This window comes from Pieris rapae, chromosome 17 (genome assembly GCF_905147795.1).
Source record: "Pieris rapae chromosome 17, ilPieRapa1.1, whole genome shotgun sequence".
NCBI lineage: Eukaryota > Metazoa > Arthropoda > Insecta > Lepidoptera > Pieridae > Pieris > Pieris rapae.
In genome coordinates this window covers 5,104,201-5,131,339 of record NC_059525.1, presented here as the reverse complement: position 1 = coordinate 5,131,339, position 27,139 = coordinate 5,104,201, and the positions used below count along the sequence as shown (strand labels likewise).

Here is a 27,139-nt window from a genome sequence, read left to right as displayed (position 1 = left end):
ACAATATAATTTCATTCAGAGGTGATTAACAAACAAATATACCTACAGATTTACAATATTACTTAACCTATATACCTATACTCAATAAAGTTTTATAAATCGAATATTAAAGCAAATTTAAAAACATTGGTCTCTGTGGCAGTCTATAAATTATTTTATTAATTTTACAATAGCTTAGAAGGGACTTATAATAAATTAATAATAATACTTATAATAAACATTTACTAAATGTGTTTTCAGCTTAATATTAACCTAATAAATAAATTTCTTAAACAGTCAAATAACAATTGATAAAAAAAAACTTCCAAAATGTTTTATAAAGAGACATCTATGGGTAGGTTTTGTATGAATAAATCATTTCACATTCCACAGATTCCCTAGAGGTGTCCGGACTTGTTTAAAAATAAAATATGCAACAACACATTCATTGAAATTGTTTTTGGAATTGAGTTTGTGTTGTCATTGCGATGATTTAATATGTAAAGGGTTGACGGTTTATGTCTACCAAATTGTATTGTTACATATGAAACAATTTTGTATTAAATCTGTGTACACAATAAATATTAGCTATTGTATCAATGGAAATAAGAAAGCTCTTCTCCATTTTGAACAATAACAAAGCGACATCGATCGTATTTATGAATTCTGCTACACAAATATTGTAAAGACGAAAGATTTGATATTTTTTATTGTTGAGCGCGTGTCAACATAAAAATATAAATTAAGAAAACATTTGTGTTATGTACACGCGTTAGAAGTTATACTTCCTTGAAGAATCTCATAATTTTTTCCTAACGCTCCAAAAGAAGTATTTCTTTATTACTTCAATAATTTCAAAGTATATTTACAACATCGTGAACATCGTGCATTACAGAGCACAGCTAGTAAACTATAAATTAGTATATACTGTTACTATAATACTACGAATGTATTAATTATGTCGTTTATAATCCTGTGGTATGACTCTTCAAGCACGACGGCTAACCAAAGTTGGGAGATGCGCAAAGTAAAAACATGTAAACTTCTTATCTTACGATAGTCAGATAAGTAAGGTAGGAATAATACAATTAGTATGATATTTGTGAGTTACCATTATTTTATTGAAATAGAATTGGAACTAAGTACTAAGTTTAGTAATAATCCGTTTTTGGTGTCTAATAAATAAAAAACCATTTTGATTATTTTTATACAGTTACACTAGACAATACACTCTAAATCAGTTAGGGACTTCAGCATGCAATTCTCATCCGTAGGTCTCATCTCAGGTCGTAGGTTCGATCCCCGGCTGTGCACCAATAGACTTTCTTTCTATGTGCGTATTTAAAATTCGCTCGAATGGTGAAGGAGAACATCGTGATCAAACCGGCTTTATACCCAATATGGTAACAGCCACATGTTATTTTTATTAATTTTTAATGCCGAGTTACGTACAAACCAAGCATTGTTCTACAACAATGGATTTGACTTACTATCTACGTTGTTTATGCACCGGGAATTTAATCCAGGATTCAATTCAAGCACTTTAAATAAAACCCCTTCGGTTTACAGAGCTATTTCTTACTGATCCGGTAATATTGAACGCTAATTTCCCCTTTCAATACAAAATTGTGTACCTGATAGTTCTTAATAAATTAAAGCCTAAATGAAAAGGTGTATTTGAAATGATCCCAAGGGCTTCGTGAATGAATTCGGCCGGCAAGTTTCGTGAATTCATAGACCTCTATAAATCTTTAATTTCTTGGGTCAAAGTATGGCGTGCCATGACTTAGAAGCTGCCTTAATAAACAGTTGTTCACGTCTAGTCAACGTTTACTACACGGAAGAAATATTAATGAAGTGATAAATTAATAAAATCAAAAACAAAACAAAAATCATTTATTCATATTATAGGTAACATAATGTACACTTCGAAACGTCAAAAAAAGAAATATACATTAAATGATTCTAATTTTACTGCCAGTTCTCAAATCAAGGGCGTAGAATGGAAGAGAAGAACTGGCAAGAAACTCTCCGCCACTCATTTTAATAGCCAAGTTTTTTTACACAATGTTTGTAAGGACCTGCAACCATTACACCATGTTCCAATCTATGTTATATAGAAAATGCTAGCTATATACGTAATATTAGGTCATCATTCAAAAACTACATTTAATTATTAGGTTATCATTCAAAAATTACATTTAATTATTAGATCATCATTCAAAATTATTAATTATTTCAAGTTCCGGTGTCCGGAATGAGGAATATAAATCTAGGTTTAATAAGATTAAGAAGAAACTAAATCGAAATGTGCCTGTCCTATTCTTCATTCAATGTTAAGTCTTCAAGCAAAAAGTTCGACATATTTCGTTATTTATATAAGGATCAAATGGATCCAAATTATCAGCTTGAACGAAACGAACGAAGGAAGTTTTGTACCGTTCCTTTAGTTATGCTAATAACTGACCGGGATCTGTCGAATGAGAGAATAAATTGCGGTCTTTGGCTCTGACTATGAATAAATTTGATCGATCAACGTGTGTCTAGAAGCGTTCGTGAGTCGTGACTTCGTATAAAAGTATACTAAATCTGGGTTAACGCTATTTTTTATATCGACAGCGAATTTTTAAGGGTTTAAGATAAAACCCTTTTTTTAGGCAAAAGGTGTATACGAAATTTTCTTTGACCATCGAATTACTTTGACTTATATATACATACTGTGATAATGAGCAGTGTTAGCCTTGTTGTAGCCACCCATGCGTTTGTTGGCCCAAGCGGTGAAGAAAATTATCGCTCGGATACCTAGACGGACACTAGACATAATAAGTCGAGAAATTATGACATATAACACAACCAACAAAACATAGATACATCTAGATCTTTTAAAAAACAATGGCGCTACAACCTTTTTAGGTCTGGGCCTCAGATTTCTGTATCTGTTTCATTATCATTTGTTAATGTAATAGGTAAGTAGGTCCCTCCCACCGCGGAACACGTAGTTCCGCGGGGTCCAGCCTTGTCGTGGCGGGAGGGCTCAGTACCGGCAGCACGGGGCTTATACCTGAACGTGCTGCTGGAAAGCAAATGGGACCACCACGACGTAATTAGCCGCTCCCGACAGGTTCTCATTAGAAGAACCATGTGAGATGCGGCCGGATAGATGGCGCTTTAGGTGCCTGGGCACTTTAGCGATCTGTGTTTTGTCTTGTTCGTGTCTCAACGTGCTTCCAGCACTTCAACAGACTGATTTGCGGAGTGTTGTGTGCGTGCTCACTTATTGTATCCCGCTTCCCTTATCCGGGAGCGGCGTTTACTTGTGTTGGTGTTATGTGTGTTTCCTACTCCCTTAAAGGGGATTGGGGAGAGTGGTGTTTCACGTCCGTCTGTATAAATGTTCTTGTGTTGCTTCGGTGCGAGGCCAAGGTGGAGGACAAGCGGTTATTCATTCCGTGCGTCCTATGCGCGGCTGTCTCTTTCTCGGCCTACATTGGTCCGCCGTACCCGCGCTATCTCTAATTCTTATTACTACAACGTGTACTATTCATGTATACTTTGTCCGTATACAGGTCACCTGAATCCCAAGTTTCGGTTCCCGGCGATGGGATGCATGACCGGGGGGGCTTAAACCCGGTCACTAGGGCACCAGGGAGGGGAGCTACCCCTCCTTAAATTAAAAGCACCACAAAGCATGGAAAGTAACGGAAAAGATAATAATACCCCAGGAGGGTCAAATCCCTCCCATGACCAAGAGGTCATGGCATCCGGTCCGCATCGTATTCTGGGGGCGGACCACGACCATGCGACAGAACCCAAAAACTCACGACCTGGCAATAATACGGAAATACTGATCAAGCTTACGGATCGTAGCGGGCCGTTGGAGGGGTGCTCAGGCGCCTCTAAAACGCCCTCTACACAAGGAGAGATCGCAAAAAGGGAGAACAATGAGACCGTCCAGCGCACTCGATGTCAATCACCGGTGCAAAGTGCAACCTGGTCCTACGCGATGGCTGACGATATGGGCTCAGACTCAACCGGCTCCATGTTGAGCATAAGCTCGACACACACTCAACAGCGTCCTCGAGGCTTAGGTGAGGCCCCTTGCACCCCAGGGGAGAAGTCGCGCTTTTGGCGTCCCCGAAAGAGAACGAGACAGGACGACGAGGAGAGTAGCTGCAGCGACACCCCTACTCTTTCGCGTGAACGCACGAAACCGGGGTACCAAAGAGCCCGAAGAGTGGAGAGAGAAAGTGAAGCCGAGACGGAACTCGCGGTTCTTAACGAGAAACCCACCGAGACGGGTACGGTCGGAAACGCCAGAAAACGCATCGAAGAAAACCTGGCTGCCGTAGATAAAGTGGCCAGGTGTTCTATGAACCTAAAAGGTACCTTTGTCGCCGCTCTCAAAAAGGCAGTTGCAGCAATCAGAAAGGATGCTGACAGTCTGGCGGAGAAAACGCTTTCGGATGAAACTCGAGCTTTGCAGCTAGAAAATGAACGCCTCCGTGCACAACTTAATTTACTACAAGGCGAGATGCGCGAGTTGAGGCTGATCTTGAAGGGGGCCCCGAAGGACCACCCAACTGTCAATGTAGAAGAAATGGAGGCTCGTATCCTCCGCCAGGTAGGTGAGCATATTAATGCTCAACTAAAGGATCTCGGCTCAATACCTAACCTGGAGCCGCCACTCCTTCCCCTTCCAACTGTAGATAGTAAAAAAAGCAAAAAAGGGAAGCCCCCTCTCAAATCACCGAGGTCAAGGGATCCCCTCACTTCCTCAGCAGCACCGAAGACAAAGCGGAAGAAGGCAACCGTGCAGACGCAAGCTACTAGAAAGGAAGAGCAAAACAGCTTGGCAAAAGTGCCGAGAAAGGAAATGTTTGGAGGAAATACCCCTGCCTCCTCTCCTGCAAGTGCCATTGTATTACCACCCACTCGACCCTCTTTGGCTACCAACAATGAAGAAGGTTGGACGATGGTTACCAAAAAAAGGCGAAAACCGGCAACGGTAACACAAAAAAATGTGACAGCTTCAAAGTCTGAAAAGCCCCCGGCCAGGTCGCTGCCCAAGCTTAAAGTACCTCGCACCGCTGCAATTGTGCTGACTCTGCCTAAAGACGCCGAAGCTAAGGGTGTAACCTATGCCGCTGCCCTTAAAGAAGCGCGCGCTCAAATAGATCTGAAGGAGGCTGGCATTGAGGGTGTTAAGTTTCGCCGAGCGGCAACCGGAGCCACTATAATTCAGATCCCTGGAGCTGGTAGCGGGGAAAAGGCTGACATTCTTGCCAAGCGCCTCAAAACAGTACTGAGTGACAGTGGAGTCAAGATTAGTCGGCCCATCCGATGCGCCGATGTCCGAATCTCTGGCCTGGACGACTCTATCACAGCGGACGAACTGCGCGAAGCGATTGCGGCAAAAGGAGAGTGCCTGGCTGATCAAATTAGGATCAGCAACATACGGCAGGACAGATCGGGTCTTGGTGCAGCCTGGGTTAACTGCCCGATAACGGCCACTAAGAAACTCTTAGCGGGGAGATTCCTCGTCGGCTGGGTGGCGGCAAATATTAGTGTTGCAAAGCCAAGAGAGCTACGGTGCTATCGATGCCTACAAGTCGGGCACGTAGCTAGCCGCTGCATGTCCGACACTGATCGTAGCCAACTATGTTTTCGCTGCGGTCAAGCAGACCATAGAGCAGCCTCCTGCAGTGCAAAACCCAAGTGCCTACTCTGCGACGAGGCCGGTAGGAAAGCGGATCACAGGCTAGGGGGAAATAGTTGCACGGCTCCCAGTGTGAAATTTTCCAGACGCCACCCTTCACTTAAAAAGAAGTCGCCCGCAAAGTCTCCGCGTAACAATGCGCGCATGGAGGTTATTTAAACCGCAGTAAATTATCATGGCCTTACGGATTCTCCAGAGCAACTTAAACCATTGCGCTGCTGCGCAAGACCTACTGTATCAGAGTCTGGCGCAGTGGAACATCAACATTGGCATTATTTCCGAGCCTTACTCAATACCCGAAAAAACGAACTGCATTGGCGACCTCGACGGTCTGGCCGCAATTATCGTTACTCCGGCAGACAGCTCGCCCTACATTGGCCCAGTCCGAAAAGGCCACGGCTATGTGGCAGCAAAGTTGGGTAGCGACATGTGTATCGTGAGCACTTACTTCTCCCCCAATCGCTCCCTAGCTGAATTTGAGGCCTTCCTAAACGAACTGGAAACCCTGGTGCAATGGAGTCACCCGAGACATTTAGTCATCGCTGGGGATCTGAACGCGAAGTCCGCGGCCTGGGGTTCGCCGGTGACCAGGCCACGGGGAAATGCGTTGATGGATTGGGCAGCAGCGCACTGTATGGTAGTGGCTAACAAAGGCTCTGATGCTACGTGTGTTCGAGCAAATGGTGAGTCGATTGTGGATGTCACGTTCACGAGCACCCAACTCTCATGCTGTATCCAGGACTGGGAGGTCCTGACGGAGGTTGAGACGCTTTCGGACCACCGGTATATCCGTTTCTGCATCCTCCCTCCGTCGGCAAATCCTGTTCCGGTTTCGACAGAACTGGGCCCAAAATGGGCACTTAAGAGTCTGAACAAGGAGCAGGCGGAGTTGGCAACGATTGTGCAGGCCTGGTGCCCCAGCCCAGCCTCCGTAGAGCCTGAAAAAGAAGCAGAGTGGTTCCGTGGCGCACTGACGAACATCGCGGATGCTGCGATGCGAAGAAGCCGCCCTGGACCTCACCGGACCAGTGTATTCTGGTGGTCGGCAGAACTCGCCCAGTTGCGGTTTGCTTGTGTTGCAGCTCGCCGAGGCTACACGAGGACTCGCAGAAGGCGACCCATTCCCGCAGTAGAGGAACGGCAAGCATATAGCGCATACCGAGCTGCAAAACTGGCGCTGCGAACAGGTATCGCCGAAGCAAAAAAGAAAGCATGGCAAGAACTGCTGGACACTCTCGAGCGGGATCCATGGGGGCGCCCGTACCAAATAGTTACAAACAAGCTACGCTCGCGAGCCCCACCCCTCACGACACACATGGAGCCGGAACTGCTCAGTACAGTGGTGACAGAACTCTTTCCTAAACGTGACGCCTCGAGCACCCCACATGATACGACTTTGGACCACGGAGAAATAGTGTCTGAAGTGTCTCCTTCGGAGCTTAAGACGGCAATAGCACGCATGTCCTCTAAGAAGACCGCACCCGGCCCCGATGGCATGCACGGACGAGTGTTGGCTCTGGCCCTCGACGCTGGTCTTGACATGCGCTTTCGAAACCTCCTCACGGAATGTCTTAAAAGGGGCCTTTTTCCGTCGACATGGAAGACAGGTCTGTTAGTTCTTCTAAAAAAGGGTGGAAAACCTCCGGAGTCACCATCGGCGTATCGTCCTATAGTTCTTCTAGATGAAGCCGGTAAGCTTTTCGAGCGTATCATTGCCGGCCGAATTTATAACCATTTGGAAACTATAGGACCGAACATACATGAGGCTCAATTCGGTTTCCGAAAAAACAGGTCAACGATCGATGCAATTGCGCAACTGCGAGGAGTGTGCGAGGAGCAGGTGTCACGAGGCAGAGTAGTTCTAGCGGTGTCGTTAGACATTGCGAACGCCTTCAATTCCTTGCCCTGGGACTGTATCCTGGATGGCCTGCGCCACCACGGCTTACCGGCCCATATAAGAAGATGTGTAGCATCGTACCTTAACGGCCGTCGTGTCATCTTCCCGAAACAAAATAGCATAGGGAGCCACCTCATCAAGTGCGGCGTTCCACAAGGTTCGGTTCTTGGCCCCCTCCTTTGGAACATAGGTTACGATAGAGTGCTGCGAGGGGAACTGGTTCCGGGAGTGTCAACGATATGCTATGCAGACGACACCCTCGTGGTCGCTATTGGACAAGATTTTAAGGAGGCGCGCCTTCGAGCGACAGCTGGAGTAGCTCGGGTGGTTTCTGAAATCAAAAAGATCGGCCTCGAGGTCGCCCTTCAGAAATCAGAAGCTATATGCTTCTACGGACACAGAAAAGCTCCACCCCAAGGCGCAGACATAATTGTCAGTGGAGTAGTCATCCGGGTTGGTACCACGCTTAAATACCTAGGGCTGATTCTCGACCCACGGTGGACTTTCAGACCACATTTCGCAGCACTTGCCCCTAAGCTCACCGCCACCGCAAACATGCTCTCGCGCATAATGCCGAACCTCGGCGGGCCGAATGGGGGGTGTCGCCACCTTTACGCAAATGCGATCCGGGCGAAAGCACTCTACGGGTGCCCAATATGGGCCGACAAACTTACCAGGCACAATCGCACGATTCTCAGGCAGTCGCAGCGAGTGATCGCAGCCAGGGTTGCGAGGGCGTACCGCACTGTGTCCTATGACGCAGTGTGTGTCATAGCCGGTACCGCACCCTGGCATCTCGACGCGGTTGCTTTTAGCGAAGTATATTGGCGGAGAGCCGAAACCAGGGAAAGAGGAAGCAACCCCACACTGGAAGAAATAAACGCTTGGCGAGCCCTGGAAGCCCAAGAAATGCTAGCAGAGTGGGAAAAGGAGCTGGCGGGAGCGACTGCCGGTAAATATACTATAGAAGCCCTCAGACCCCTGCTCCAACACTGGGTAAGGAGGCGCTGGGGCCAGCTCAGCTATCGTCTTGTGCAGATCCTGTCCGGACACGGATGTTTCGGTAGTTATCTGCACAGAGTAGTAGGGTGTGAAGAGGCACCAACCTGCCACCACTGTGTCGGAGACAGCCCGGATGACGCCCAGCATACGCTGAGAGACTGCCCAGCATGGGACGTGGAGAGGGGACCGTTGCTGGATGCACTCCAGGGCGAGGACGCAACACTTCCAAATGTATTGAAGGTTTTAGTGAGCGCGAGAAATGACGGCCCGTGGAAAATATTTTATAATTTCTGCGAGGCGGTCATGAAAATAAAAGAAGAGGCGGAAAGGACCAGGGAGCTTTGTCCCGATGCCCATCCGCGACGGCGAAGAAAACCGCAGGCCCGTCGCATAAACGCGCGACGCGCTCACCAAATTCTCGCCGCCTAAAAAGTGCCTAAGCGGGGAGCAGGGGTCCATGCGTCTAAAAGAAGGGATGATGACCCATCCCTGCAAGTACTGGACCCGATCTCCCCTAGCTATTTGTAAATGCGTATGGCCCGGTCTGTGAAAGATGCTTGCTGTGTCAAGCATCCTCACAAATCAACAATGGGCGGGAAGAGGCGGACGCAACCGCCGCATCGCGTGTTGGGAAGCGGATAAGGCTCTGCTGTTACCGCATCCCGCATAAGGCGATTGTTGGTGGCACCTTGGGGTTTTAGTGGGTATGCACAATGGCGAGTCCCACATAATCCTTCTGCACCAAGCAGTCGCGCCGCGGAAGGGTATGCGCAAAGCATTTCCCCAAGTAAAAAAAAAAAAAAAAAAAATAGGTAAGTAGGTGATCAGCTTTTGGTCATTCTAAGGCAAGCCGGTTTTCTCACGATGTTAACCTTTACGGTTCGAGCAAATGTAAAATGCGCACATAGAAAGAAAGTTCTGGTGCAGAGCCGGGGATCGAATTTACGACCTCGGGGATGAGAGTCGCACGCTGACGCCACTAGGCCACCACAAGGTAAAATTCTTCCGCGGTCTGATTCATTTATCCTTCGGGTGTATAATATGATAGTAATTTCAAACTTTTCATCCACTGATGTTTTAAATACTAATTCGAATGTCAACTTTCCCATTACATTACAGTTTTACCTACCTACCTACCTAAATACCTACCAACCTACCTTTTCGATATTTTTTTCATTCTATACATAGACATATTCTATATATGCCCAACGTTAATAACTAAGTTTAAATAGTCGCACGTGGCGCCTTTATTGTATTTATTTATTATAGAAATACGAAATACACACATTATCCTTACAGCCTATGCCAATACGATAATGACGAAAAACATTTAATAAAATATAATAAATGTAAGTCTTATACGTTTTTTTACTTAACGTAATATTAATAAAGTTCACCGACTTCACTCATTACATTTCTTTCATAGCCTTATACATATTTCAGTATTTTTATTCTCAAATTTAGCGCTCATATATATACACGAGAGTATCAGAAAAAATAAAAGGAAAGCCTTTAAATCGCTCAATATTTCAATTTCCTCGGATGGAGATAAATTCCTTCTGCTTCCGTTCGCATCTCAGTCACTCTTCGATTGATTTATCCGGGATGGATAAATAAAATACAATTACCAAAAAATTCTGTGAATTCAGATATTGGTGGCAATCGTATTACTAAAAAGGAACTTTTATTTAACGGCCTGCGTAACTTGCGGCTTTCATTATGAGAAGTGTGTACGGCTGCACTGGTACCCGGAAACTACCAATAGAAAAAGCGTTCGTGATCCTGACTTCAATATAGAATTACGCAATACTAAAATAGAATCCAGTGTAACGGATACTATAACCTAGTACTGGCCCAAGATTAACTCCCGTATTTATTGCCTCAGCTTAGTAAAAGTCTGATCTCTTCCAGCTATAAAATAAAAAAAAAACAATAAGTACCAACAAAACACACAATGAAACAGAATATTAATTCTTTAAATCAGGTCACAAAACTATAATTCAACTGTAAAATTGTTTATTAAATTAACAATCATTACTGGCTCCAATTTTAATGATAGTAAATTATTTACCTTTTTATCAATATGTTAAATCACTAACACTAAAAATTATTTATCGACAAGTGGACCCATTTAGTGATGTACCGCCATTATATTATAAATACGATTTTTGTGGAATGACATGTGATAGAATTACTTGTGTGTGTGGATTAAAAATGACTTTTAAAGTAATCTTCTTTGTATTCAAATCCATTATAAATATAAAACCTCTGCGCATTTTCCTATTTATAATACTAGTCGTATAGATAAAATATTTCCTTAGGGCCAACAGCGGAAGTAATATACCGGATATAAAGAAGAATTATGAAATATACTTCAGCAAGTTTGCATTCAAAAGGAATTTTATGCGACTTCCATTTATGCTATTTGATATTTGCTTTAATATCAGTTTTCTGAATGAAAGAACATCGCGACTCAAGCTCTGACTTCGTTTGATATTTTAATAGCCTTGTACTTTATCGATAGTTTCAATTCGACAAATTAGTTATAATTTTGGTATGTGACTTCAAAATGGATGTCTAGTAAATGTCTGGAGGCTGATCACCTACTTGCCTATTAGATTTAAAAATTATCATGAAACAGATTCAGAAATCTGAGGTCAAGACCTAAAGAGGTTGTAGCGCCACTGATCTATACATATATATATATATATATATATATAACCTTTTACATAGTCGGGGTTAGTTGATTGTCACTGCAGCCTGCCTTTATATTGTATATGTACTATTGTAAATAACTAAATTCTATTGAGCTATCAAGTTATTGATAGTAAGCCTTGCACTGTTTTCCGCTTAAAACCTACAATGACTTGAAAAGAGTTGAATGAGCTTTGTGGAGAAAAATCATGTTTATTATTGTGAATAGAAAACGTTTTCTTGAATGCACTTTACGAACAATTATTTTAATCACGGGTTTTCAATTATACTGATGTAGGTCATATTCGGACTTTTAATAGAGATTTTTTTACTCAAAATTCATTTAAATATAATGGTATAATTGCATGTAACGACATACACATTAGTTTCTATGTATATTATAATCCTATATACGTACAGAGATAGGAATAAATATGTATTTATGTACCTTATACAAAACATACATATAAGCAGGTTACATAAGTTATCAGGCAACGGGTGGTCTTCTAGACAACCCTAGTATGGAACAATGAAAAAGAAGACACTAGACTAGAAGATACTACAAAGGGTAAAGTACAAGAAATTCATAAATAATTTACACAAACAAATAACATGTAAGTATAACTAAAATAAATATTAGTATAGATAGATTCGGTGTCAAGACCCTTGGTCCGTGGGGTCCTAGCGCGATAAGACCTTTTAGGGAAATATCAAAAAGGTGAGTCATCATAGGAGAACGAAGAGCTGGCAGCTACCTCGCACAAAGAATTAGTCTAGCTTTTCAAAGGGGGAACGCTGCCAGTATCTTTGGAACCTTGCCTAAAGGGACTCCTATTAATAAAATATTTTAATTATTAAATTTTAAGGTTATGTATTAGGTATATTAGAATTACTATATGTACATATTGTTTAAATAAAGTAAATTGAAATAAAACATTATTTATTATTCATAATTTTGAAATATCATAGTAATGTAAAACGGAATTATCTTAAGTAACTCGTGACAATAGCGTATGAAAAAATGATCTTAATTGAAAGAAAATTGGTTGTTAAAGTTTTTTATTAAAACATGTCTTCGCAAGGATCTACGGACTCCTAACGGTGAAATAATTTTTGGTATTGTAATAAAACCAATCAGAACATCATATTATATCCATCTATAATTTTGTTCAGATTGAATGGGCTCCGAAATTACTGGACTGATTTGAAAAATTTTAGCTTTCAAAACCCTAGAGTATCCCTAATGAACATAGGCTATAGATAGATATTGATTAAAGTTTTCTTGACAAAAGTTTAACCCAAAATAAAATTCACTAAATCACTTACGGTAGGTTAACTATTGACAATAGAGCAAAGTGATGTACTACACTTTTATAGAATACAACAATATTTACAAAGAAGTCCTGAAAACAATAAAACACTTAAAAGTCTATTTACCGAGAAGAGCATTAGGTTATATAACATCATGAAACTGAATTAATTCGGGTACAACCGCAGGGCACAGCTACTACATTGTCAAAAAGTCAGCCACAAACAAAAAAAAATATTTGTAAGTTTATTGTCTTACTGACATTTTTTTATCATTAGTATAGTAAACATATTTTAATTATTACAGATTGAATCTTGTTTGTAAGCCTATGTCACCCATTCGTCAACAGTAATATTATGTAATAGAGAAAGATAAGTACATGCGTATCAGAGTCGATTCCATCCCGAATTTGACCTCCCGATTTAATGTTTGCATTCGGCCCTTGAAAATCGATCAACTCGCTCCCAAACCATTTATTTCCGTATAACAGGGACTGATTAAAAATAAATCCTTCGGGGTGTCCAATTTCCATTAGCTTCCTGTGCGTGTAGGAATTAAGCTACTACATTTTACAACCTTTTAATTTCAACTCCCGGTATTGGCAATTTCATTATTTACGTAGAAGATTGGAAGTCATTGGTTGGTTAATATGTCCAATTGGATTGATATATAATATTAGACATTTAAATAATCTAACTTAAATACGTCTTTTAATTGGCTACCAAAGAATGTAAACAAAATTGATGCATACAGTTTGGCATTGAAGTTACGAATCTATGGCTTAAATAATAATGTATTATGATAGCACTATGGAGTGGGAATTTTAAGATTATTTTGCTGAGTATCAATTAGATATTAGTCTTAGGGCCTGTTTCACAATGTCCGGATAAGTTCCAAATAAGCTATTTGTTACTTATTGGTAAGATAAATAGTATTTTTGCGTGTCACGACTGTCAGATAGCGCTATACGTCATGAAATTCGAAGTATCTTATTTGGAACTTTTATCTTTCGAATAATTTATGTGTTGTATAGCTATTTGGCACTTTATCCATACATTGTGAAACAGGCCCTTAACCTTATGAATAATAATAACAATTGTTTTAACGGATATACTTGCGAACAAGGTTTAATTGTACTAGGATAAAATGAAATAGTAGGGAATACCCATCGGACGGATCTCATCGTATAAGACCATGTACACTTATTCCGACCGCAAACAATTTAGCCTTCATCATTATCAATGGACATACAGCTCCTTGTGGGTCTTAGCCTCTTCAAGTACACTTCGCCGTCGCAATATATCCTGTGCTTTCCGTGTCTAATTGCGAACCCCTATTCTTTCGAGGTCCTTGACAACTCCATCCCACCTATGCCGCCTCGGTCTACTGGGTTTTCTCTTGCCACCGGGTTGTGAGTTCAGTTAGGACCTTGGGTTTCTGTCGTTCGCACTCGGTGCACATGTCCCAGCCACTTAAGCCTGTTGCACTTTATGAAGTGGATGATGTTGGCGTCGTCTAGGATGTTATAAACTACTTCATTGTAGCGAATAAGCCAAGGATAGGAAGTTGATAATAATTTATTATAAATAAGGCGCAACACGAAATTCCAACCGTATCTCTACATCTATTGTTCCACAGCGTTTTAAGAAGGATAACTACCTGTCCACCGAAATATGTGCGATTGAATTTTACTTAGGGTCCTGCAAGAAAAAAGTGGCAATACTTAAAGAGTCGGTAACGCACTCGCAAGCCCTCTGACATTAGAGTATCCATGGGTGGCAGTATAACTTTAAATCCTGCTTGTTTGCCCGCCAATATATAAAAAAAATCTCATTAGAAATTAGTTGCGTAAGAGTCGGCCTAGAAATCATTATTGTTATTAATACACTCAGTGATCAGAATTAAACTAAACGAAACAATCTTATAGATATAGACCAATTCAAAACATTTACAGCTTTTGAGTAATACCTTAAAGAAGGAATAACTATGCGAAATAATGACCGATTAGTATACGATAATTTTAAGAAGGAAAGTCAAAACCCTTTTCTAGCTTTGGATGTGATCTGTTCGATAATTGGTGAGGGTACAGATGCTCTATGAGATTATTTGCCTGCCCTCTTCAAATGGCCCAATGACATAACGATTGCTGGGTAAATATTATTATAATAACAACCATACGGCGTTAGTAACTAAGCGTCATTGATTGCTCTTCCAAAAAACATGCGGAAAACTTATGTACGTTATTGAATAAAACAATTGAACCGCACCATATTCCGTTCCCTATAGCCATTATTCTAACACACTGGCATTAATCTCACTCCATTTGCGTTATTAAATAACTTTGTTGCTAACAACTTCACCCTTTTATAACAAATTACTTAACTTGAAACACTTAAGTAGCATGTGACAAGTGAAATATACTTCTTTGTCGTAACTGCTGTGTCATAATTACTTCGGTTTTTCAAATTTATGTTTTCCGCTACTAAAAATACACCTGTATTAATTGATGATGTCCAGTTAAATATAATAGTATTAAGTTATTGAATGTTATGTTATTATTGAATAAAATTTATAAGAGTAGTTGTTAAAATACATATAAATAATTAATTTATCATTTATCATACGAGTATATATCAGTTTTCAACACCCGCACTCTAATCATTTAATTAATAGTATGTATGTAAGTACACTATGTTTAAAAGAACACATCGAATGTTTAACGTAAACTTTCGTTGACAAAGTCGGATATTCGCGGAGTAGTTGATACAATAACAACTCTTGGGGATATTCCGGTCAGTTTTGGTCCCCTGAAACATTTGTAACACCAAACTTTTAAAGTTATTTCTTTAATTAAATACTAAATTGGAATACACGAAAGCAAAGTCGCATCAATTTTCATTAAAATCTTAACAAACGTAAATGCCACGGAAATCAAAGTAAGCGGAAGGGTCACAAAGAACCGACCAAAATCTTTTGACCCTTAATATTCTGATTCCATTTTATATTACACTACCTACTGTTTATATTTTACCAATTTGATATTGTTACATTACTCCGAATTAAAAAATTTCAATGCTTATATAAGTTTCATATGTTCCGCTTTGTTTGGTCTTTGAATCTTAAGCTCAAATTACTTAAATATTTTCCATAAATTTAAATTTGAATAATACCGAGTTCAATTTTTTTACAATATTTTGTTAATCTTATGACTTAGGCGTAATTGTATTAACAATGGCTATACGTCAATAACTTCTGCAAAATGATTACGTTGTAAAAATGTCAATTTCCAAGTAGATTTTAATCTTAAGCCCCAGTGTATAATCTGACCTTAGCTAATTACAGTTCAAAAGAAAATTCGTAAAAATCGCAGAGCTCTTCTTAAACTGGCCGTTCCGCCAAGGGACATTTTCACATAAAGAATCTAATTAGTCGTCGACAGGTTGGGTCGGTGTATTACATAAAAACATTACCAGCGGAAAACATTTCTTCGGACGTAATTAATTTTACTTTAGAAAATGAGCGGGCAAATTATTCATGCTTCCGTTCCGTGATAGCAAATTGTAAAGGTTATTAGAACTCCCAATTAAGCTGAGTGTAGCGTTAGATACGTTGATTATTTCCTTATTTATTTAATAGGTTTTTATTTTAAGAGATACATGGTTTAATTAAAGTACCTGTATGACCGAGTTTTGCTCGGTATTTTTTTTATTGTCTTTGGAAATTATATTCAAGCACAAATTACATACTAATAAAATGATGAAATATGAATAATATTTTTCGATCTTACCGACAGAATAATAAAAAAATATGAACTATATTTATTTAAAAAAAAAACACGAAAAAAATAACATTTTCTAGATATGATTCCTAGCTAGATATATTGATCGCCCTCGAAACCTCCATCCTCGTTGGAGCCGATTCCGAAATTGCAATTATATATATATATATACAAGAATTGCTCGTTTAAAGACATAAGATTTTTTTTGTAAGCGGTGCTATTCTTTACGTTACTATATGAACGTTCTCACTCTTTAAATGCGTTGATATGATCTTGAGGCGCCAACATCTTTCAAGCCGGTAGTTACACGGCTAGGCTGTTAATTGAACTACTAATTAAGCTAGTCGGCTGCAACATATACATATCCTTGACGATGGATCCCGAGAAGCCAGTTCGTAATACTTCAGGATTTAATATGAATAAAATACCTTAACGTTATAATATTTAGGTTTGTTACTGATTCATTTCTGTGATATACATGATAATTATGAGTATCTATCTAGACTACATACGTGAGATCAAAAATCAGTGAGTAAAAAATGCAATATTTAAAATTATATTTGAAACGAAAGACATTTTACATTCATTCGAAAAATACAACGGATCGTTCAGTGTACAGTCAAACAAAGAATTACACGACACCGAGGTCAAGAGCACGTTTAGCCAAGGGTAAAGCATTTAACGGAAAAACATGAGATATTTTAGGAAAACTCTCGAAAATAAGACGCTAAATTGATGTTAATTCTTCCTATGTAATCGGTAGATGTAAATAAAGTTTTTATTACTCAGAAAAAAAATAACGATTATAGTTGTTGGACCTCTTGTAAGATGTAGTCCTTTTTTTATAAACTCGGTATTTCGACAGTAAGTTTATATATTATAGACACAGTTATGACTGTAAAAACGCACCCAAAATTATACAAAATATTTAAAGAAACTTGCCTGTGTCTACCGAGGGATCTAACACGTATGTGGGTGCCAACATGTCGCAGAATTTTGTATTCAAAAAATTGTTACGACATGGGCAGCTTTTCCAATGGTCATTTAGTCTTTATTCAGGGTTCCAGTTCATGTTTTATGGAAATATGTCCAGTAATAAGAAATCACTTGATACTTAATGGGCGTCGGTATCAGCTAACATCAGAGGAGCTTCCTGCTCCTTTTTTCATTAATTTTAGTGAATTTTTATCAATTGGAGAAGACAATCGTTTAATCAATACGCTTTGAATGAGACCAATCATAATACAATTTTATAAACGCACTGAAGCAACAAAGGATTTAAGAAGTAGGTTCTATTCATTTATTCCGGATTTATTATTACTATGCCGGTTATGTTCTAATATACAGAAATAAATCTATTGTATCAAGGAGTGTCAACATTTACTACACTTGATTCCCAGAATTTATAGAAATAGAATATAACTTATCAAGTCCCGCCGAGGGTTGCCATAGAAATGGTTGACCTAGTTCTCTTGACTGTAAACCTCTCGAGAATGAACTTATAACAATATTTACAGTGCAAAAGAAAATTATCCACTACATACCTCTTGCTTGTTAGGAAAAATTAAACGTTCATTATTTACTATGCACTCGGGTAAGGGTTTCATTAATTGTTTAATGTACATTTTTACAATTAATAAATAATGGTGTGTAGTGTAACATTATGAGTTGCTTCCTATATTATAGTTTAGTAAGAATGACTGTCACTGTCTGATCTTAGATTGTTTTCAAAAACATTCGTGACAGTCGATTGATCGCCGCCAATCTGCATCCCAATAACCAAATCCTACGAAGACAATCCCTTTTTGGCTACGGATAGAATGTAATCTCTTCGCTCTTTATGCTCATATTTGATAATGAATAGAAACCAAATATAATAAATAAAACCGTACAAATAATGTTAAAATATACATGTCTATGTTTAAAACATATAAAATAGCTCTTAATTATTCTAAAGTAAGTTAAAATCTTAAGATAGGATATTAGCACAATTGAACTGTCATTTTCATACAAAGGTCAATCCACAGATATCGATCCGACCTACTACGGATAGCTTGTAACGACAGATGGCTATTGCAATCCGACGATTGGTTATTGGCACACTTTTATCATTATTTGTATTAAGATGTCTATCTGAGATGCTTAGAAATGGATTGAGATAGGTTATTAGGTTTGGGCGTTAAACTGTCACGGCATTTCGTCTACAATCGGTACGTGAATGTTCAAGTGAACTTGAGTTGAATGCTACCAGTACTTTTAAACTTAGGATGACAAGTTCATAATTTAAACATTTTAAGTATTGATTAAAACATGTACGACCTTAAACTTTAATACATTTATGACTTTTTAATTTTCGGACATTTGTCTGGCCTAATGCCGAAGGGAAAATGTTTTATTTGCAACGAATTAATGTAATTAATTAATCCCTCAAGAAAATGTTAGTGTAGAAAACCAAAACTTTCTTTCTGTATAAAGAAAGAAAGAAGTCTTCGTTCAAGGAATAAAACAAAAGTCCAGGGAACGAACTATAAGTTCTTAAGTACCAGGGGAGCATAAGTTGTGAGGTGATACGAAGCGTATCGTTAGCGAGCGTAGGTACTACAATTAGTATGCAAACTTACAGGTTACTGGGACGCTGGGGACAAGACAAACTGAGGTGGTTTCAGTGTTTTACTGGTGTGGAAGATCTTTTGAGCATTAAACTTTTCTAATTGCTTTGTTACATTTTAATTAAAACAACAATATTTACCGCCTCCGTGAGTGGTCAACGCAAAAGGAATTCAAAAGACGCTGTAATCAGACGCTTGCTAAAACTCGGACGCTCTTGGCATCCTATACCTGCCTTTAGGGTCACTTTGGCATTTAAAGTCACATGACATAAGAATAACTTTCTTAATTTAAAATAATAATACCAACTTGATAATGGATAATAAATGTAAACGTAATAGTAAGTATTATAGCACGAGTCTTTTCAATAAAAATAAAGATTATTTCAAAGAATTCGTTTATATTGCAGACGCTATTTACAGTAAAAAGACCGACTTAGCAAATACATGAAGAAAAGGCTTAACCGCGAACAATTTAGAATGGTACAAAGTATAAGCGATTTTCAGATATTTACAAGAATATACTGTAGGCCAATTCTCGATATAAATTTATTGTAGTCTATACAGAACAATAAAACGTGTTGGTAAAGCATATTTTTGTACTAGTTCGAATTTAAATATTTTATCTTACATACGTAAGTCGGAACAATGATTACGTTAAGATAAAAAAGAATTTCTATATTATTCATTAAATATCTTTGCTTTTATAAGTTTCTATAATATATGATACTCTACTATTGATCAAGTGTACAATTATTTCAATATAAACTTTCTGTATATTGTGAAACGCATATTCGCACAAAGGAATAAATTACTACAAATCACAAGAATTTAGTCCTTCCTTGTACTGCAAAGAGTATGCAAAATAGTTGTTGTTACGTTGTTTTACATAACCTCAAAAAAAAATTCAATGTATAGAATTCAATTTCATATTAAAAAAAATCAAAGTAGAAAATCGCTACCGTCTGTAACTTAATTAAAACCAAAATCGTGTTTCACGAACAATAGAAGTAGATAGCTAACAATTACTACATTTCCGTATACATTCCCTAATCTCAGTTCATTTGTACTGTATTATCCTGCTCTCAGCTATATCCGTCGAATCTCTCAAGTAAGACATTTCTCTGAATTTATTTTACTATATTTCTCACTTTCGACGATTGCTCCGCTCGCTATATTAAATGTATCATTTTCATTCTAAGAAAATTAAATGAAACAAATTTAATAAGAACTTTACTTTTATTTTGCTTCTTGTTTAGCCATAGTATGTAGTTATCACTTTGCATATTCTCTGTCCGCGATGTGAGTCTGACCGGTTACCATAGGAATTCTATAGTCATATGAAAGGCGCCAGGCTCTTCCAAAATGGTCAATACGAGTAAACCCGTAGAATCGAACCCGTAAATTCTAAGGTAAATAAGCTTATTATTATAAACATTTAACTGCATTAATTTCGTGGTAATATTTTAGATTTGATCACTCCGTCCTAACTTAATTATAATACTCCTATTTTAATTCGCTTCTATGTTGGCGACAGGGTGATAAAAATTTAAAACAAAAGACGGAAGACGTTTCCTGATTGTTTTTCGTTGTGGCGTGTTCTGATTTCATCTACACCCATTAGTGGAGCGCTGCCGCGAAACCCAGATTCAGCTGCAAATCGAGCATCTGAAGTGAAGTTGAATGCGAGAGTCCAATGGCATGTGCTTGGTAGGACTCAAGGAAAGTGTAAAGGTGACGTGAGTTGCAGATCAGAGAAAGATATGCAGCAACACTTCAAGTGAACCACCCACGTAGTCCTGGAATGAGAGGCTGTGGCTAAACAACGAACAAAAATCCTCGGAACAGTGAGGTCGCTTCGTGAAGTCTGTGAAGTTCCTAGTAGACTTCTGTGCTTCTGGAAGAAGCTAGGCTGGCTAAATTAGCCAGTACTTTACGCAATACGGATATGGGTCTAAGTGCGGAAAATGAGTCCACCAACCATACCATACTACGAGCGAATTAGAACGCAAAGTCACAGCTTTATGGAGGAGGATTGTGGATGCTTCATTCCAACGATTAAAAGATTCATAGGGCATTTCTTAACATAAACTGAGGATTTTCGGCGTTCTAGATTTAGTAAGTTACGGTCGGAACGTAACACGTCTGGGGTCTTACCAAAGGTTGGAAATGGGGTTCGATGCCCGATTTACTACTTAGCTATGACAACACGAAATATCAGTATATTAATTACGAGTAGAAATAACAAAAGCCTCCCTTCAACTTTTTCATATGTCTTTAGTTCCGTTTTCATTTCATAATAGCCACGCTTAGGATAACGTACATCTTTTGTTTGCGAGACAAATTCATCCGAGCTTATCCATAATGGGTTTCTTTTCCTGGGATTAAGTGGCGTTTATCATGTGATATTATCATTAATAATACGTACTTGTATTCCGCCCAGCTCAATGTCTATTGAATTATTTAATTTTAGGACGGAAACTAAATAAAAGAGATAACAATTTTAACTATTAAAATCTTTTATTTATTAAAAGAGATTAAATGTATTCAAACATAAACAAACCTAGAAATAGTCAACAATACGAATGAATATCATGTTATTTTATGACATTAATTATAATAAATATAAAAGTGTTTATTCATTTTAAGTAGGTACATTCCTAGGTACAGGTGTAAGATTTGGAAACCCTTTTAAGTAAATAATACCTCTGTCAAGTTAAATCCCAGCTCTTCCATAAACAAACTTAATTCTTAATTCTTTAAAATAATTACATTATTTAACCTTATTAATTTTTTCAACCGTTATCAGCACGCCAGTGCATGAGTAAGTGTGTGGGTGCAAATGTGTGAGTGAGTGAAGGAGTGAGTCAGTGATCGAATGAATTTTATATATTCAATGACTCACACAAAATTGATAAATTCACATGTAATATGACTATTGTTACCATTTTTTGTATTGAATGGAGAAAATGTAAGACTTTTTATTTTAATTCTTTAATTAGATTAATCATAAGATTCTTGCAGTCATCACATGAAGGTGATTCATGTGATGCTTATTGTTGAAAATAAAGTACCATAAAGTTGTTTGGAATACTATAATCTAATTTAGAATCTTGCACAAGTAGCAGTTACTGATAAGGACACAGGTTCAAAAATTGAAACAATTTTTGGAGGCAATTTGAGTTGGCACCTTTGCCTGCAATGAATTATACTACAAAAGAATAGATATTAAGACTTATAATTATTTTTATTTTAAAACAATATATAACTTTGAAGCCCCATTCAAACTTTTGTATCCTATTAGAATTAGTTCCAAATACTAAGTACATACAAGATACCAGAGTCATAGATTTTCATAGATTTTCACGTTAGTATCATTCTATTTATATTGTTCAAAAGTATATCATTTATAATTAAGTAATCTGATCGCAGAAGTTTGTAAATCATTACAAACTCCAAGTTAGTCAAAGCAATCAAAATAACTTAAAAGTCTTCTATTTTAGTTTGCCCTTATAAAACGTGTGTTTTATAAGGGGCTAACAAGATATTAAGACAAACGTGCTGATTCTCAACCCATTAAATCACATATACAACACTATGGGAAGTTCTATCTTGTATCTTGTGCTATAAATCACAATCCATTTTTATCTTTGTTAATTGGTTTATTCTTTACAAACAACAGTAATTTATTTATATTCTTATAGAAACGCTCAAGGAAATATATATATATATATTTATTCGTCTTAAAAGTCTGTTCTGAGTGACGTCTGTTTTCTTCTTTTTCTTAGTGTCCTGTATTTATGTTGCTACATACATCAAAATCTAATAGAAAATACTACACAATATAGTATGTATGTTGATTAAAAATTACTTTACGCCTATTTTCAACTCGCAATTCCACAAATTAGCCAATATCGTATAGATAGACATTTAACATCTGATTTGTAACTTCAGATTTATTGTTATTTATTATTAATCGCGTGACCAATTACACCCATTCCCGTCAGAGACTCATAAGGTATAGTTTGGTTGTATGTGGTCCCAGACATAGCGCGAACTAATCAAAATATAATTTGGTTTTTACATATATGTAATGCTTAGCGATATGTCTCAACTCTGAAACTTAGACCACATTTTTGCAAAATGTTTTGCGTTCGATAATATCTCTTTTTTAAAAATCTTAATTAAATAATTTCATTCCTTTCCTAATGATACTTTTAAAAACATTTCCTTGCGCAAAATTCATACGCATACCCCTATCTTACTAGAATTCCTTGACATAAATCACGAAGATAATTCTTCAGATTGAGACCATCAAGCATCCCAGCTCCTCTCATTATAATTATACTGAACATATCCCTCAGGATGTTCTTGACATTCAGCCGGAATGTAGTGGTCTAAGCCTTAGCGATTTAGCCCACCATTCATGCCATTCTAGCCCTAACGACCTCGTTCTTTAAAGTGAATTGAGCCTGTTTTCCTGTGAATGAGAAAATCATTTGCGAGCGTTCAAATCGGCTTTTCTTCGATGCTTATGCTTGGTATATTGTCTTTTTCTTTTCCGTTTAAGGAAAATTAATTAAGTGCTATTGCGCTTTTTAATACCGTTTTGTAAACATCTGCTTGTCAGATTTTATACTTCATAAAATATGCCGTACTCAGGATATGTTTTCAGTAGCTAATATATAAGCTTTATTTTAATAGCTGTTTGCATTGCAATCTTTTAGCATTGGCCTAATTCTGGGCCAAGCCCAGGGCAGCCTCTGGGCTTGGTTTAAGATAGCCAGATATATGTAGGTATATATCTAGTAGGGACGCTTTGACTGAATCAATGCTATGACCGAGCAAAAGCCTAAAGTTTTTCTTACGACACGATCACAAGTGAGAAAAAACTTTATATGGATGGACGGCGGAAGTAATGAGGCCAAAATAATGATAATTGCGTGGATTTATTTGTGTTTGTCTGCTTTAGCTTATTTCTTGCTAAAACTTTCGTGTGATTCGTAATAATGGTTATTGAACCTACGATTCTGAAATGAGAATCATAAATTGTTTGAAGTCGCTAATTGTTATAAATTAAATAGAAAATCGTGACCAAAAAAATCAGTTTATTATTGTTTCACTGGCTATATAAACATAGCTCGCTAATTTTAGCTCTTCTTTTTCATTTATCTTTTGAATTTTTAATACGAAGCGGTCAAAGTTCACCAAGCAAGATTGAGGTGTTCATTAAATATTAAACGCCTAAGATGACCCCTCTTTATGTAGACAGCGATGGAGGTCCAGTTTTGAAGGTGAATATTTTCGTAAATACATAAGTCACTAGGGTATTAAGTATTTTAGTATTCTATAACATTACAATGTTTTTTTCTGTAATTTTTTTACTCGTTCGTCCGGTGAAGTTAAACATTGTGAGGAACCTACCGCATACCATTAGAAGATAGAGCTTAAAATTAACGGTATGTAAAATTAAAAAATATATTTAGATATACATGCTATAATTTAGTTTTTTGATATTTTATAGAGGTTTTTTCTATTCCTTTGCCGAAAGCTAAGTTTTCTCACGTACGCTTATCACAAAAATCTATAGGAACATCTTAAATAAAGGAATGTCGGTAACTCAGCAAAAACAATATTTTCCTCGGAAATATGACCTCTTATATTTCCTTTTGTTTTTCTTAACATGGCAAATTCCGTCAGTATTTATTTTTCCTGTTACTAAAGTAAAAGTGTGGTATCATCGATAGGATAACGTATATAATTGTGATTATAAGATATACCTTTTAACTAAGTAATTAAATTAAATCCTTACATTTATGAATGATACGTTAAAAAGGATTGTTAGTTTTTGGGTAAACGATCAGGAAGCCTACTTGAACTCACAGTCGCTTCTACATTATTTATTTGTGTCCGCTTTCAGGTTCCGAACCGGCAATCAAACCATATATATATATATATATATATATATATATAAAACTACCGACGTGGTTTTTATATATGTGGTTAATCAAGTATTAGTAATAATTATGAGGACCAATAATTTTTAAATTATTGGTCGCAGTATAAAAATAAATATAAGGCGAAATAAAATTCATATACTCGTTTCGCCAGTTATGTAATTTAATAATACAACTTTTTATTATTAACTTAACATTTAATTTGACATAGAAAAATGCAAAGTGCTTGTCTAATTTAACTTTAAAGAACAAATAACAAAATCCAGAGAAGTGGACTGGTAATCCTCTGAAGGTCACTGGACTACATTTATAAATATTTTACTGATTCAAATAGAATGAAAGTTTGTTATAACAAAATAGAATACAATGTACTCTGTGTACAAAAATTAGACTTATAAAACTAAAATTTTAAATTACTGCGTTAGGTAGTAAAACGTTCAATTATATTAGTTTATTTATGTAGACCATTAAAAAATACATGAAAGCTAATACTTTATCAAACCGAGGGTTTTAAAAGAAAACACTTAACGAGTGTAACTACCATAATGGGTGGGTAATGTGTTATATATTTTTACTATTTCATAACTTTATACGTTTCAAAACAATTATATATTATTAAAAACAAATATAAAATGGATTATAATCAAGTGTCGGTATTAATTATGACTACGAATAACTTTACAAGTCGAGGTAAAATTTATTGAAATTTTGTAAAATATTTCACGGCAAATAACCATACTGCATTGATTAATGTAACTTTGCATAATAATAACTCTAGAATATAGGAAAAATAGAGTAGTGCCTGTCCAATTTAAGTTTAAAGTGTTTTTAGGTTTGATATACAAGATAAGATTCGTTAAGAGAACTTTACATTGAATCCTGTTTTCTTTTTCAGCATTTCCTCGCCGCATTGTGATGCTTATACGTTGAGTGAGAAAAGCTCAGCTGCAGTCACCAGTACTGTCCCGTCGGTTTTTTACAGTAAACATAATTACAGGTCGACTTTTTTGGATTTCTACATTCGAATATTAATTAATATAACTCAATTATGGTAAAGTGTACACATACTGGTATTAGATTAGTGGAATACGGACGACGAAAACAATTCATTGTAAGGTACTCAACCTTGCAATGAATTGTTTTTGCCGTCTAACACTACGATTATTTACGTAAAAGATTAATAAAATATGCACGTTGGGTCGGTAATTTTGCATAAGGTCATATGCACTTATTTTAGAGCCTATTTTGACATATGATGTATCAAAAATAATATATTTTTGAAAAATTTGATTTTTTTAAACTTAACTAATACTTATCACATAAGATTTATTTGTGAATTATTCTAAATATAATAAAACAGATATTTTATGTACGAGATAGCTGTTAAGTATTACGTACCGGTTACGCAATGAAAATAAGTTTTCTTTATAAAATAACAACTTTAAATAATTGTAGCAAATTTTAGATTCTTATTAAAATTTAGTTAAATTACTTACATTACATTTAAATTACTTCTAAAACCCAAAGGCTATTTTCAACTATTCAAAGTTGTACAGCATGTTACATTTAATTTAAATACGTACCTTATCTGCATACAATCACAAACACAGACACGGAATTATTCGTGTTTTTGAGATTTTCACAAACGAAACAAATTCGCGTGGAATAGTGCTTATTTGTGTCAAGGTCTACGCGAGTGCTACAGCGTTACGTCCGCTCTGTAGCAAGTCTACGAAACGACAGGCACGTTGCTACGAGCTACGAGGGGAGATGTGAAGCCAATCGAAGAGAGGCTGCGCGTTCTACAGGATGCTTCATACACACAAAAATCTGATCGTAGAATGCGCCAACTTCTTAATAACCTAGGGCACTTGTGAAGAGGATTTAAATAAATTAGGTTGTGAGTTACTTGGTGTAAAATTAATACTCATTTATAGATTTATTTATAATTTTGAGACGAACAGGTCTAGTTTAGAAATTAGATTAATAGCGTAGATTTTTGACATAAATGCACTCGCGAGCCTTCTGGCATCGAGAGTGTCCATGGGCGGCGGTATCACTTAACATCAGGTGAGGCCCGTTTGCCCCCTGTTCTATACAAAAAAATATATAAAGAGATTTAATAATTGCGGCCCTAGTACCATCAGCATAAGTCCAATAAAACAATAATAGAATAAAACGTCTGATTGAAATACAAAGCC

General features: G+C 37.3%; 1 protein-coding gene across 1 annotated transcript in view; it reads right to left on the bottom strand.

The window, feature by feature from the left end:
* LOC110995679 (C3 and PZP-like alpha-2-macroglobulin domain-containing protein 8) overlaps positions 1-26,664 on the bottom strand; it is a 147,325-nt gene extending 120,661 nt beyond the window's left edge. The window contains exon 1 of the mRNA XM_045631886.1: positions 26,522-26,664. The gene's annotated coding sequence lies outside the window, so the exon portion shown is untranslated. The remainder of the gene's footprint in view (positions 1-26,521) is intronic.
* Between the last annotated feature and the right edge of the window lie 475 nt (positions 26,665-27,139).